This window comes from Columba livia, chromosome 7 (genome assembly GCF_036013475.1).
Source record: "Columba livia isolate bColLiv1 breed racing homer chromosome 7, bColLiv1.pat.W.v2, whole genome shotgun sequence".
NCBI classification, from domain to species: Eukaryota; Metazoa; Chordata; class Aves; order Columbiformes; family Columbidae; genus Columba; species Columba livia.
In genome coordinates, this window is record NC_088608.1 from 37,950,860 (window position 1) to 37,962,983 (window position 12,124).

Sequence of the window (12,124 nt, forward strand, 5' to 3'; positions counted from 1 at the left end):
TATGTCAGCATTAGCTGTCGCCCACACCTGCGGAGTTTACTACGTTTTTTTTCCCTGTCTCGCAGTTTACTGTCAAAGATGGGAAGATGAAAGATTTTCTGACATTATGTTCGATGTTTGCTTTGGTAAAGACCGTTTCTTGCTAAATCTATCACGATAGAGGCTACAGTCACCATCCTGCAGATGGCCCCTGGTCAGCAACTTGTTTTTAACTTAGCTTATAATACACACATATTAGCAACAGGTGACTCTGTTTGTCCCCACCAGTTTCAGCTGGCCTTGTGGAACTGATGGTCTTGCTTTACACGGAAACCGCTCGTCAGTAGGGTAGGAGCCTCTTGTGAGTCCTGGTCCTGGAATTCGTTGGAAGAACATGACCATATTGCAGGATCCCCTCACATGACCCAAGACTTCCACCCTGGAGGTCAGGCTTGTTCTGCATGGACATGAGAAACTTTACGCAGTTCTGTGAGAGGAGGAGAACGGACCCAGGGCCCTAGGGCCTTAAGTCAAACGTTTCTCTCCTTCCCTCTCCCTGCTTTTGTGCAGCACACTCTATTCTGACCTGCTGTCCAAATGTGTTCTGGGAATGGCTTAGAACCCTTTGGGATAACATGTTCTACAATCATTTAGAAGTGGCTATTTATTTATGCCTATAATACCAATTTTAGCGGAGATAACAAGCTGGAAAAGCAGCTTCTAGATCACGTTTAATATATTAGATGCAGTTATTAATAGCATTGCTGACTGCACAAAATGAAGACACAAAGGACCAACAGTGGTGTCTGACAGACACTTCTGGGATTGAGTCCTCGTAATGGTCATCCAGTGGTACCAAATAATTTCTGGATAACAGGACTGGGTTACAGATTGACTCCTACTTTACATGGTGTGAAAAAATCTTCATGTCTTGCTTTACTCTTCCTTAAAAAGTGATTTAATTTCTTTCACTACTACTGCTAAAGATTTGTTCACGTGGACATTGGCAGGGAGTTTTACTCTCTTCAAATATTTGCAAACCCCTGCAAATCTTTGCCTTTTGTTAAATTAAAATCAAACCTAAGCCTGTGTCAAGTCAGGATTTAATAGAAATTTTCAGCAGAGGTGTTTGGAGCCAAACTTAACCAACTTAACTTAACTCTATACTAGAGAAAGTTTCTGCAGCAGCCTTTTAATTCTGAAGCTCAGGAGTACTATATGGAGATTCAAGCAATGATAAAGCTTAAAAAGATACATCTGAGTCCTGAGCTTTGCCTCTGAAGTTAGGACCCACATTGGGACATCCGACTGTGCTGACAACACACAACAGACTGGGCGCCTACCAAGCCTACCGCGGGCTGGGAAGGCCAATAAAGATGAAGGGGAAGGTACTCATTTGAGCAAAGTTTTTGTTATTTTTTGAGAAAACAAGCTTTAAAACAAATCAGTATTGTTAGGGTTCAAAAATGTGTTGTTGTTCTTAAAATCTTAACTATTTTGCCAGGAAAGTAATTTTGATAGACAAAAGGTTTTTTATTTAATGAATATAGTAATTTTGGAGCAACTCCTCTCTCTGTACCCTTATCAGTTACACCAATGCAGAGATGATTAATACACATCTATTTCCCTCCTGGGGTAAGAATAGCTACCAGCGTAGCTTGGTTGACATAGATCTCGCTACAACAATTGCCACAAGTCTGACTGTCCAGTAAAGTTTGTTATTTGTCCTCTCTTTCTCCTGTCATTGTAGCCTCAAGTCTGGAATTACTCCTTCTCTGCTTTCAGGCAGTTGGGATTGCTCAAACATGCTGCTCCCTTTGTTTCAAAAGGGTCCAGCCCAGGGTACACTTTAGGGTACATTGGGCAGCACTCCAAAGTTTGATCTAAACAGCGATTTCTTGCAGTGGTCAAGTGCGTTTGATAATGAACCAGCAGAGCCTGAGCACTCACAGTGCATGTTCCCAAACTAGGAGACACAAAGGCTGGCTCAGCGCTGAGCGTGAGGGCTGCTGCTTCTAGTCCCACACCAACAGAGACTCCTCTGTTGCCTTTCAATCTTTCTGTCTTTGCCTCCCTCCTCTGTCAGAGCTCACCTACTTCTCAAAGACATTGTGACTGCAATATGGAAATGTTTCTTGCAAAGACTACAGTTGGTTACAGTTAACCACCTGGGACAAGCAGTCTGTTTCCACAACACGCTTCCTATAACTGCAACTATTTTTGTTCACAAACATGTGTTTCCTTTTTCCACCCTCACTCATTTCTCCTCTCTTTGTCTTGATTTTTCACTCTCTCATCCACATACAGCTCTCAGAGCTGACTTCTTTCCTTCTCCGACCTGACTGTCCCGCAGTCCCTGTCTACTTTTCTCCTCAAGCAGAAGTTGCCCTTCAGCAAGCGCAGTAACTCCTTTCTGGAATGTGGGTTCTTCTTTCCCCAGGTCTCTTTCTTTCTTCCTGTCTTACCTGCAACACTACCTTATAGTGATAAACTCCCTTTTCTCCTATTGTGTCTCAGTCCTGAATTGCCATCGCTGCCTATTGACAACCTGGAAAATCCTTATGGGTATTTTAATGTCTTCAAAAATGCATCCAGGGATACACTCAGTTCCAAAGAGTAAGGGGCTTGCTCTTCCCTTGGTCCATACACCAGTGTTCTCTACCACACCATCTTCCGTGCTTCTCCCTTCTTACTCCAAGCAATTCAAAACACCACTTGTTCTGCTTCCCTAAGGAGTCTGATTGACAGCAAAGATTTTCCCTGTGATGTGCAATATATAATTTTATTTGCTCTATTTAATCACGTAACTCTTACTATACTTACAGTTATCACCCTAAACAATGTCCATGTTAGCAAAATGCTACTGCATTGTATCCCTTTTTCACCATGAAACAAAGGTGGTGTTTACATTGAGGTACCTTGTTCTGTCTCACCAGCAGTTTTCCACTTCTGCTTGTGGATGATGAGCAGTTGCCCACAGCAATATAAAATATTCTCTCAATAAAATGCTTTGTGATTCTTTCTGCAGAGGCTGCTACAGTCTATCCACACAAATTATATTCTGCTGACTCCTGCTGCTTCTCATTCTTTGCTTCAATATCTGGCCTATATTCTCATGACTCCGGGTCGTTCCCTCAGGGCTGGAGCAGAAAGTCTCCACACTCATGCGTTTTCATTTCCTGGCCTCCTAATTGTGAACGGAAACAATGACTTTCACTATGCTATTTTTAAGGTTCTGTGATGGCTTTAAATCCCACTTCCCATCTGCATCACTCCCCATTAGGTGTGTAAACAAGCTACATTCAGGATGTACAGATTTCAGCCTGAAATGCAGCTCATGTGCTCCCTCACTTGTTCTGATGCCTCCTTGCTGATCTGTTGGTCTGATCTCTCACACCAGCCCGTGGGACGTGCTGTGGGGCTCAGTGGCAGGGCAAACACCTCCCTGCAGAGCAAATCCAATGAGATGGTCTCCTTCAGGGTGTATGTGTGGGGCTTTGCTTCTTGATACAGGCTCAAGTACCCCATTAATCACTTTTTTTTTCTTTTGGTGATGCTTGAGAATAATTCATTGTGATTGACTTTCCTAAAAGAAGAAAAAATCCCATGTATGTTAGGGTGTTTAGCCAAGATCTAACACATGCAGGGGCATTGACCTAAACATTCAGTCAACAGGCACTAAGCGGCAAATTCAATCAGTCTAAACAGGTTGCCCAGCGAGGTGGTGGATGCCCCATCCCTGTAAACATTCAAGACCAGGCTGGATGAAGCTCTGAGCAACCTGATCTAGTTGAAGATGTCCCTGCTTATCGCAGGGGGATTGGACTAGATGAGCTTTGAAGGTCCTTTCCAACCCAAACTACCCTGTGGTTCTGTGATTCTAAACGCCACTTCAGATCCTGTGACTAATGTTTTGGACCAGCTGGCTCAAGACACTGAACCATCTGGGCAAAAGACTGTTATTGTCTTGCCACTTGTAGAGCAGTGCATGACAGACACATGCTGATAAAACGGGTGATTATGAAAGTTATTCTGCTTTTGGATTTGAATTTAGTTGTCTTTTGGGTGTCACAGTGGTGAATTAAACACATTCTCTAAAATTTTCACACCCCAAGTATCTCAAAGCTCATAGTAGGGTGAGGACTCCTGTTATGTGGTTATCTGGTCAGCTGCCTTGGGGGAGTTAGGACTGAAAGAGCCACATATTGTGGTGGTACTTCGGGTTTGTGGTGTGATTTTTATCTCGGCATTGTTGTGATTACTTTTTAAAGGTAAACTGTTGCTGCCACAATAGAGCAAAGGGGAGCTTTCTGCAACAGAAATAGCCCCGAAAGCTGCGATGAATCCTTGCAGATAAGAGGTAAATCAAATGTCATGCTGAAAATTGCAAGGACAAGTGCAGCAGCACAACCCTGGCTTGGACTTCCAGAAACACTGAAGTGGCTTAGGGCACACATGCCACTGTCTTCAGCTGACTTGAAGCGCTTTTGGAACCCCTGTCTTTGAAGCGTTTTCAGGCTAGGCTTTGCTGTTGCTATTAGTGGTTAACTGGGCCTGGGCTTATACAGCTCAGGCCTTGTGGATTTGGAGGACTGCAGTGAAATCACAGCTTTGTCAAACACATAGCTAAGCCTCCTCTATTTTGTGTCTGTCATTCAGAATCTCACAGGTTACTGCCTTGGGAACAAGCTGCTCTGTAGCTGTGGGCCAAAGCTGCAGAAGGCAGCACTCCCACCTGAGCAGGGATCGCCTGCTCCATCATGTGCGAGGCTCAGTCCAGCCACGCTGCTCTTGGGGGTGCCAGAATACAGACAACCAAAGCTGGGCACACCGCAGTGCTGGGCTCCTGTGGCAAGGGACCGGTGAAGGGTTTGTTCTCGCTTTGGCAGGAGATGAATCCCAGAATGTCAGGGATTGGAAGGGACCTGGAAAGCTCATCCAGTGCAATCCCCCCATGGAGCAGGAACACCCAGATGAGGTTACACAGGAAGGTGTCCAGGCGGGGTGGAATGTCTGCAGAGAAGGAGACTCCACAACCTCCCTGGGCAGCCTGGTCCAGTGTTCTTTTACCCTCACTGGGAAGAAGTTTCTTCTCAAATTTAAATGGAACCTTTTGTGTTCCAGTTTGCACCCATTACCCCTTGTCCTATCATTGGCTGTCACCGAGAAGAGCCTGGCTCCATCCTCCTGACATTCACCCTTTATATATTTGTAACCATGAATGAGTCCCCCCTCAGTCTCCCCTTCTCCAGCTCCAGAGCCCCAGCTCCCTCAGCTTTTCCTCACACGGGAGATGCTCCACTCCCTTCAGCATCTTCATGGCTCTAATGCTTCCAAGATGCTTCCAAGAACTGCCTGAGGGCTGGGCTGACAGGGTGCTGGGAAATGGGAGCAGTGGGACACAGGGCAGATGGAGCAGTGGTTCCTGGGCAAGGAACCACTGGTGACCCATCACACCTGCGCTGTGTGCACCTCTGCAGGGCCAGGCCAGAGCAGAACCACCAATTCCACCCTCCTGCTGTGGCCAGGGCGCTGCCACGGCCAGATCCCTGGGGGCCGCCCCTTGCGGACAGACTTTTAAGAAGAGCGCGTTACAACAGGACAAGGGGTAACGGTTTTAAACTGAAGGAGGGGAGATTCAGGCTAGAGATGCAGATGAACCACTGCTTGTAAAAGTCTGTCCTCCTCCTTCTTATAGGCCCCTTTTAAGTACTGAATTATCCTCCTCTTTTCCCCACTTTCCCTCTTCAGGGCTCCCTGTGCCAGGTTTGCATCGCACAAGAAGGTGGTGGTGGCCGGGCGGGTGAGGGGATGCGTCCCCCCGGAGGGCAGGAGGAGGGAGAGACCGTGGGGTGCAGACACAGCTGGGAGGGGAATCAGGGACGGAGCCTGCGATGCTGCTTGGAGCTGGGGGCGGGTTTGAAAATGTCTTTACACATTGGACTCGTTTTCGTTTCCAAAATTCAGTGTTTCTGCCAGCACTTATTTTTAGCTTGGGGTTCTATTTAACAGTTTTGGAGATGGGGCACTGTATTGATTTAGCAGCCCTTATGTGACTGAGAGAAGGCTGCAGCTTCTGTGCCCCCTTTTTTCTGGGGGGGCGGGTAGCGGCGGGCGCGTGTCGCCGCGAGGCGGCCGCACGGGGGCGCTGCTGCCCTGCGCGCCGTTCCCGCCGAGCGCTCACCGTGCGCGGTCCTAGCGCCGCCGCCCAGCCCGAGCTGAGGCGGGAAACGGCAGCCGCAGTGAGCCCAGGTGTGCGGGGCGCTCCTCACAGGCTCCTCCCGGGCTGGCCGTGCTGGCGTTATTTTGGTGAACTATTGTTGGGCGCTAGACGGCGGTTTCCTTCACCGTGACTTCAGCCCGGTGCGGTTCGCAGCACAGTCCTCCCAGTGTCACCCCGAGGCGCCCGGTGTCACTGGCCCGTACGGAGCTCTGACTGCGCTCTGTGGTTTCCTACAGTCCTGCGTGAGTCTCCCCGCATACATGTGGCTTTGTGTTTAAAGTTTTGTTTTTTTTTTCTTGGGAGGTTTGGTGTTCTGTGAGGCATGTGAACATTGTTCAGGTGTGGTTGCTCATTTGGTGAGAAAGAACAGGCTGCAAAAACAATCAATCCTTCCAGCAGGCCCGGAGAGACCAAGAGATAAGGGAGTTTGAATAGAGTCACTTCTTTCCTATGTCACTATATTTTGTTCTGTTTGTCAGTAGCCCCCACTCAGGGAAGTGGGTGAGGGTTTCTCCCAAGTAGCAAGCGACAGGACAAGAGGAAATTGCCTCAAGTTGTGTCAGGGGAGGTTTAGATTGGATATTAGGAAAAAATTCCTCATGGAAGGGGCTGTTGGGCATTCAACAGGCTGCCCAGGGCAGTGGTGGAGTCACCATCCCTGGAGGGGTTTGAAAGGCGTTTAGATGAGGTTCTTATGGACATGGTTTAGTGCTAAAGTTGGTTAGGTTATGGTTGGACTCAATGATCCTGAGAGTCTCTTGCAACCAAAATGATTCTATGATAGTTCCAGCCAAAGTCCAGGTTGGCTGATTAGTAATACTGCAATTATTCGCATACAGATCTGAAAGGTTTCAGGTTGGAAGGTCCCCTCCTTACATGATGAGTAACAATTTACTGAGTCTTGTTATATTGTTGAACCTGTTGAAAGCAAAACTATTAGTTGTTAATACATACTCATGATCAGCAAGGCTTGTGTAGCCATACAGGATCTGGAAACATCTATCATGCAAAACATGTTAAAGGAAGCATGTGGTACTGGCCTGCATGTGTTAAATTGGGGAAAAGGACAAAATTCTCTCATAACGGCACACATCTCATCACGTTCTCAGGAGAATGAGGAGTGGGATAAGGGATTAGTGTTATCGTGGCATTAAAAGAAAATCTAGCATACAAAAGGCATTCAGGGCAAAATGAGTTCTGTCCCAGCAACCCTGAGTTCTGGATCCTGGAGACAGGATGGGAAATGTCTACAAACCCTTCTGATGTGTTTGGTATTTGTCCTAGACTATTTTTAATCCAGTGAAGCATAGTTTAAAAGCCTTTGGTGTTCTTCAGGAGCTCACTGTAAGGAAGGGGTCTAGGGACCCGTCTCGCAGCCAGCTTGGATGCTGTCACCACACAAAAGAGAATTTGCAGTAAAAATTAGAATGACAATGAGCAAAAAATAGAAATCAGATATCTATATTCTCTAGAGAACATAAGTGATTGAAATGACTACTCTGAAACATCACTTTAACCACATTGATCACGTTACAGATCACCATAGCATATTCTGGTGAATTGGCCTTCGTCATGTAAAGACTCCAGATTTCCTCACTGAAATACTCAGCCTCCATGTACCTCCATGCTCCTGGGAAACAGGCAAAGCTACTAAATAAGAGTAAGTTGCACCATTTCTTAATTGCTGAACCTGGCCCTTCAAGATATGACATTCTTCCTCATTTTGAGGGCCCTTCACAGCCACACCTTACCATGCCAAATTAACTTGGTTATCAGGGACTCCACCCTGAGAGTGTAATCAGAAGAAACTGCAGGGCATGCAAGTTACAAAAGTTAACACAGCGCTCACAGCAAAAGCAATGAGCTGGCCAGCTGCCCAGCACCCATCCTGATTAGCTGCCCTTCTGTGTCTCCAGTGTACACTCCATTACAGTTCAGGGTGAACATATTCAAACTGTCTCTTAACTGGATCACAGAGCAAGCCTGAATGCAGAAAGTATCTAGTTACATTCAGGCAAGCTCTGCAGTAGCTAATATACCCTTGTTCTCAGAGTAAAGCCTCAGTAAGCTCTGCTCAGGCTGAGCTGTTCCCAGCTACTATCAAGTTGGCCCAGGCAGATGTGCACACATTGTATAGGAATGTGCAGCTCCCTGCTTGTCCATGACTGGCTGCTGGCAAACTTTAAAGAACAGGCTTTTCACGCTTGTTCTCTTTGATCTCAGCTCTGTGGTTGCTGGTCATTAAAAGTGGATGTTTGCTTGGGGTGGGGAGGGGGGGGCTTTTGTTGTCCTGGCCCAAGTGCTGCTTCAGAAGCTGGGGAAATAGAGGTGTCCATGTTATTTGGATCCATACTGCAGAATCCTGGACTTTCTTTGTCTTCTTCTTAGTCAGTTGAGTAACAAAGATATCAACCCCACAGAAGTCCTCAGCCTGCAAATTTTTGTAGGTTATGATAGTCTTTCAGGATAGCATTACCATATGTTTTTCCTATCGTTACATTCCTGACTAAGCACCCACTGTTGGATACTTATCTGGGAGGCAATGTACTTGACCTGTGATTTTTTTTTTGTTCTCATCTGGGACAGCCAGCCCTTATGTTTACACTCTCATGAATTGTTTAGATGACTATCAGAAAAGGTGAAAGTTGGTGTTTCTCTGTTCTCACTGCTGACAGTGCTTCTAAACATTACAGTTAAATTAATGTCTGGGGCTGATCATAAAATTGTTCCCAAGCCTCACTTCAGAATTCCTCAGGAATCCCCTTCTGGCTGGAGCTGCCTTGGTTTGCTGCCAGGCCAGGAATGGAGCTGCCTCATCAGATCGCCCTGGAAAATATGGTGTGATGTCTCAGTTTTCTCTCCATAGATCTGTTTATAGATCAGCTGCTCATTCTGTTGTTCCAGGTGATGGCTGAAAAGTCACACACATCTGTCCACTCTCTCTTTAAATCAAAGTCTGCCTGATGTTAGGGGGTACCTGTTGTGGCCCAGGTATTTTGTTGGTGTTTTGTTGGTGTTCACAGTATGATGGAGACAGTACAAATATATTACTTCTTGTGCTAGAGGTCTTACTGCACATGCAGTCAACAGTATAGGATTCTTTAATTACCAAGTCATTGATCCACGTTATATTGACTGAGGTGTTTAGCTCTGGAGGCTGTTGGTTTTTTTTTCCTTCTGTGCTAGGTAAGAAAAAAAAAAAAGCTGTAAAAAAAGAAAATAGTAAGCCAGCCAAGCCACTTGACTTCTCATTGGGTTGCCATGGTTACACTGTATTTTCTAGTGACATCAGTGACAGCCCCGTAATGCTTGCGTGATGGACTGTTTTGGTGCCTCTTTTACTTGAAGAAAAAAGTTGGAGGGGAAAAAATTAATTTGGCCATTTGCATCTTTCCTTCTAGTTACATTTTCACAAGTAGGTGATTAGTGTTAGTGGTTTACAGAGTAGCAAGTGGTGATTTTCTTATTAGCTTTCTATAACAGAGTACATATGATTCTATTAATAGTTAATATGGAAACATAACTATTTTTCCACTACGTAAAGAAACACTTCATTGTTTCCAAGCTTTGAAAACTACCTCAGATATCACCTTTTGTCTCTCTAGGTTTTTCTGCTGTTTTCAGGACTATTTGAGCTTTTCAAACTTCTTCAGTTTCTTCTGTAATATGGAACAGCTGATGATCCTTGTTTACCTGGACTCAAAGTCCACAGGGTTTCAAAATGTGAGAGGATAAATTCATGGAAGAGGAATCCTTCAGATTTGTTAAATACAAAGACACCACCCTTGGAAGTTCCTGATCTGCTGGTGAGGGAGGGCTGAGACAGTATTTTAGGAAGGTTTCATAGCATGCTTTGGTTTATTTTATAGTGTTCCCTGACATCTGCTCTTGGTCGCTGTTGGAAAGTGGACAGTGGCCAGAGTGTATAATTCATCTGACCTGATGCAGGCTCAGTTATGTTCTTAAGTTCTGACTGTTGCTGTGATAGCAAATTGTAATTTGGTTTGATACATGACATCAAAGCCTAAGAAGTGCAATATCCTGCATATTGTTTGAAGGCCATAGTATTCTAATGCCTTTCAGGTGGGCTCATTGGTTTATAGGAAAAAGGTGCTTTGGGGTGATTGCCTAGGTCAACTGCTGCAGATTTTCTGACCAACCTGATGTTTCCATTGCAGGCAGTTCACCCAGGTAATAGAGTCTCCTGCAATAGTCAGTGTGGGAGCAGCTGGATGTGCTCAGTGCAGACAAAGGGTGCAAGCAGTCTTGAAAAAATTGTCACAAAACTCTGTGAGCAACTTGCAGACTGTGTGCTTAAGGTGAGTAATGTCTTGTCTCCTAACAGGTTAACTAGTTAATTATGCACTCAAGTTAAGCAAGGGCTGTTCCTGATTTCATAGAGGCTGGGAATGTGTATTAGTGTGTATGGGGGCTGTGCAGAGGACAGAGCCAGACTTTTCCTAGTGGTGCCTGGTGACAGGAAAGGAAGCAATATAAGAAATTACATTTAAATATAAGAAAACTTTTTTATTGAGGGTAGTCAAGCACTGGCACCGCAGCTGATCCAGCTTTGAGCAATGGGGCTGGACTAGATGATTCTGTAAGTGCCTTTCCACCACAACCATCCTTGATTCTCCACACCTTTGTTCCAGGCAATCTGAACTGTGCCATTCTCACGTTCTCTGTGGTGTGTCTGTGCAAGTTTTAGGTCTCATCCTGACTCACCCTTCCCAACAGAACCACCAAAAGGGAAGGGCTTTCTTCTTCACAACCTAGGAATTCAGAGGTGGAAATCACCATCTGTACAGTTGCCACAGTGTCTTTTAGCATCATTTCTACCTTTTTTCTTGCCTGCTATGTCTGATCTTGAATCACACCTGCAAACACTGTAAAGCAGGTACTGTTTTATTAGTACCTATTTACAGTGTGCTTTCTTGATTATTGCAAATACTGGTGTTACCACATATAAAATAAAGAGTTACTGCTGGTGTATTGTACTATCACAGAGTGTAGTGAGTGTCCTGTGGTATCCCCACAGACAGTGAGTTAACAGTGACTGATTTTGTGTCTGTGGAAGGAAGAAATAGAAACTCATCATGAAAAAAAAAAAATGCTAGAGATTTGTTTCGTAACAGCAGCTATCTGTGGATTCACCAAGAAATGCGACCGTAGAGCAGCCTGTAAGGCCAGACTACTCACAAGAGCATAGAGATTTTAAATGAACATGGGGAAAAGGAAGGAACCTACAGGGGCAAACTTAAGACCCGTTAAACAAGCCTGAATTGCCTAAATTTAAAAAGTGTAGGAGACAACCTTTTTTTTTTTTTTTTTTTTTTAAATTAAAAAGTTGCTGTATAATTTGTGCCTAGTGCAGAGTGCTTTGGTGACAATGAACATATAAGCACAGCCTGTGTCGCTGTTGGGGATTCGTGTCCCAGGGTAAGTTACCTGCAGCAGGGCTCGGAGCCAAGGGCACAGCCTGCTGCGTGGTTTGCTGTTTTCAGACAGATGACCTCTGGTGTCTCATGCTTAAATACCTACAAGCAGTAGAAATAAGATGCGTGACTGCAGTATGTGTGTGACTTGGGAAGCGAAAAGAAAAACTAAACACACTGTTACCAGTATAGATAAAGCTGCAGCTGGAAATGGATATTCAAAAGGCTAATCTTTGGAAGGTAGTAGCACCTAGATAGGTGATATCAGTTACATATGAGTTTTTCAAATCAGAGATCTTTCTTGCATAAGAAAGAATTATGCTTATTCATTTTGAACCTTATACAGTTTCTTCTGTCATAAAAATATACTAAGTAAAGGATGTTTAAGTGTCTCAAAATTGTTGACAACAATGATTCCTTGTTCTGTTGCAGGACATAGATTTACAGTACTCATCACTCAATCTGCTGCTGATCTGTGCTGCAACAG

General features: G+C 44.9%; 1 protein-coding gene across 1 annotated transcript in view; it reads left to right on the forward strand.

The window, feature by feature from the left end:
* The window catches only part of RAPH1 (Ras association (RalGDS/AF-6) and pleckstrin homology domains 1), a 230,140-nt gene that overhangs the window by 32,782 nt on the left and 185,234 nt on the right, over positions 1 to 12,124 (forward strand). The window contains exon 2 of the mRNA XM_021289780.2: positions 10,381 to 10,521. The gene's annotated coding sequence lies outside the window, so the exon portion shown is untranslated. The remainder of the gene's footprint in view (positions 1 to 10,380; positions 10,522 to 12,124) is intronic.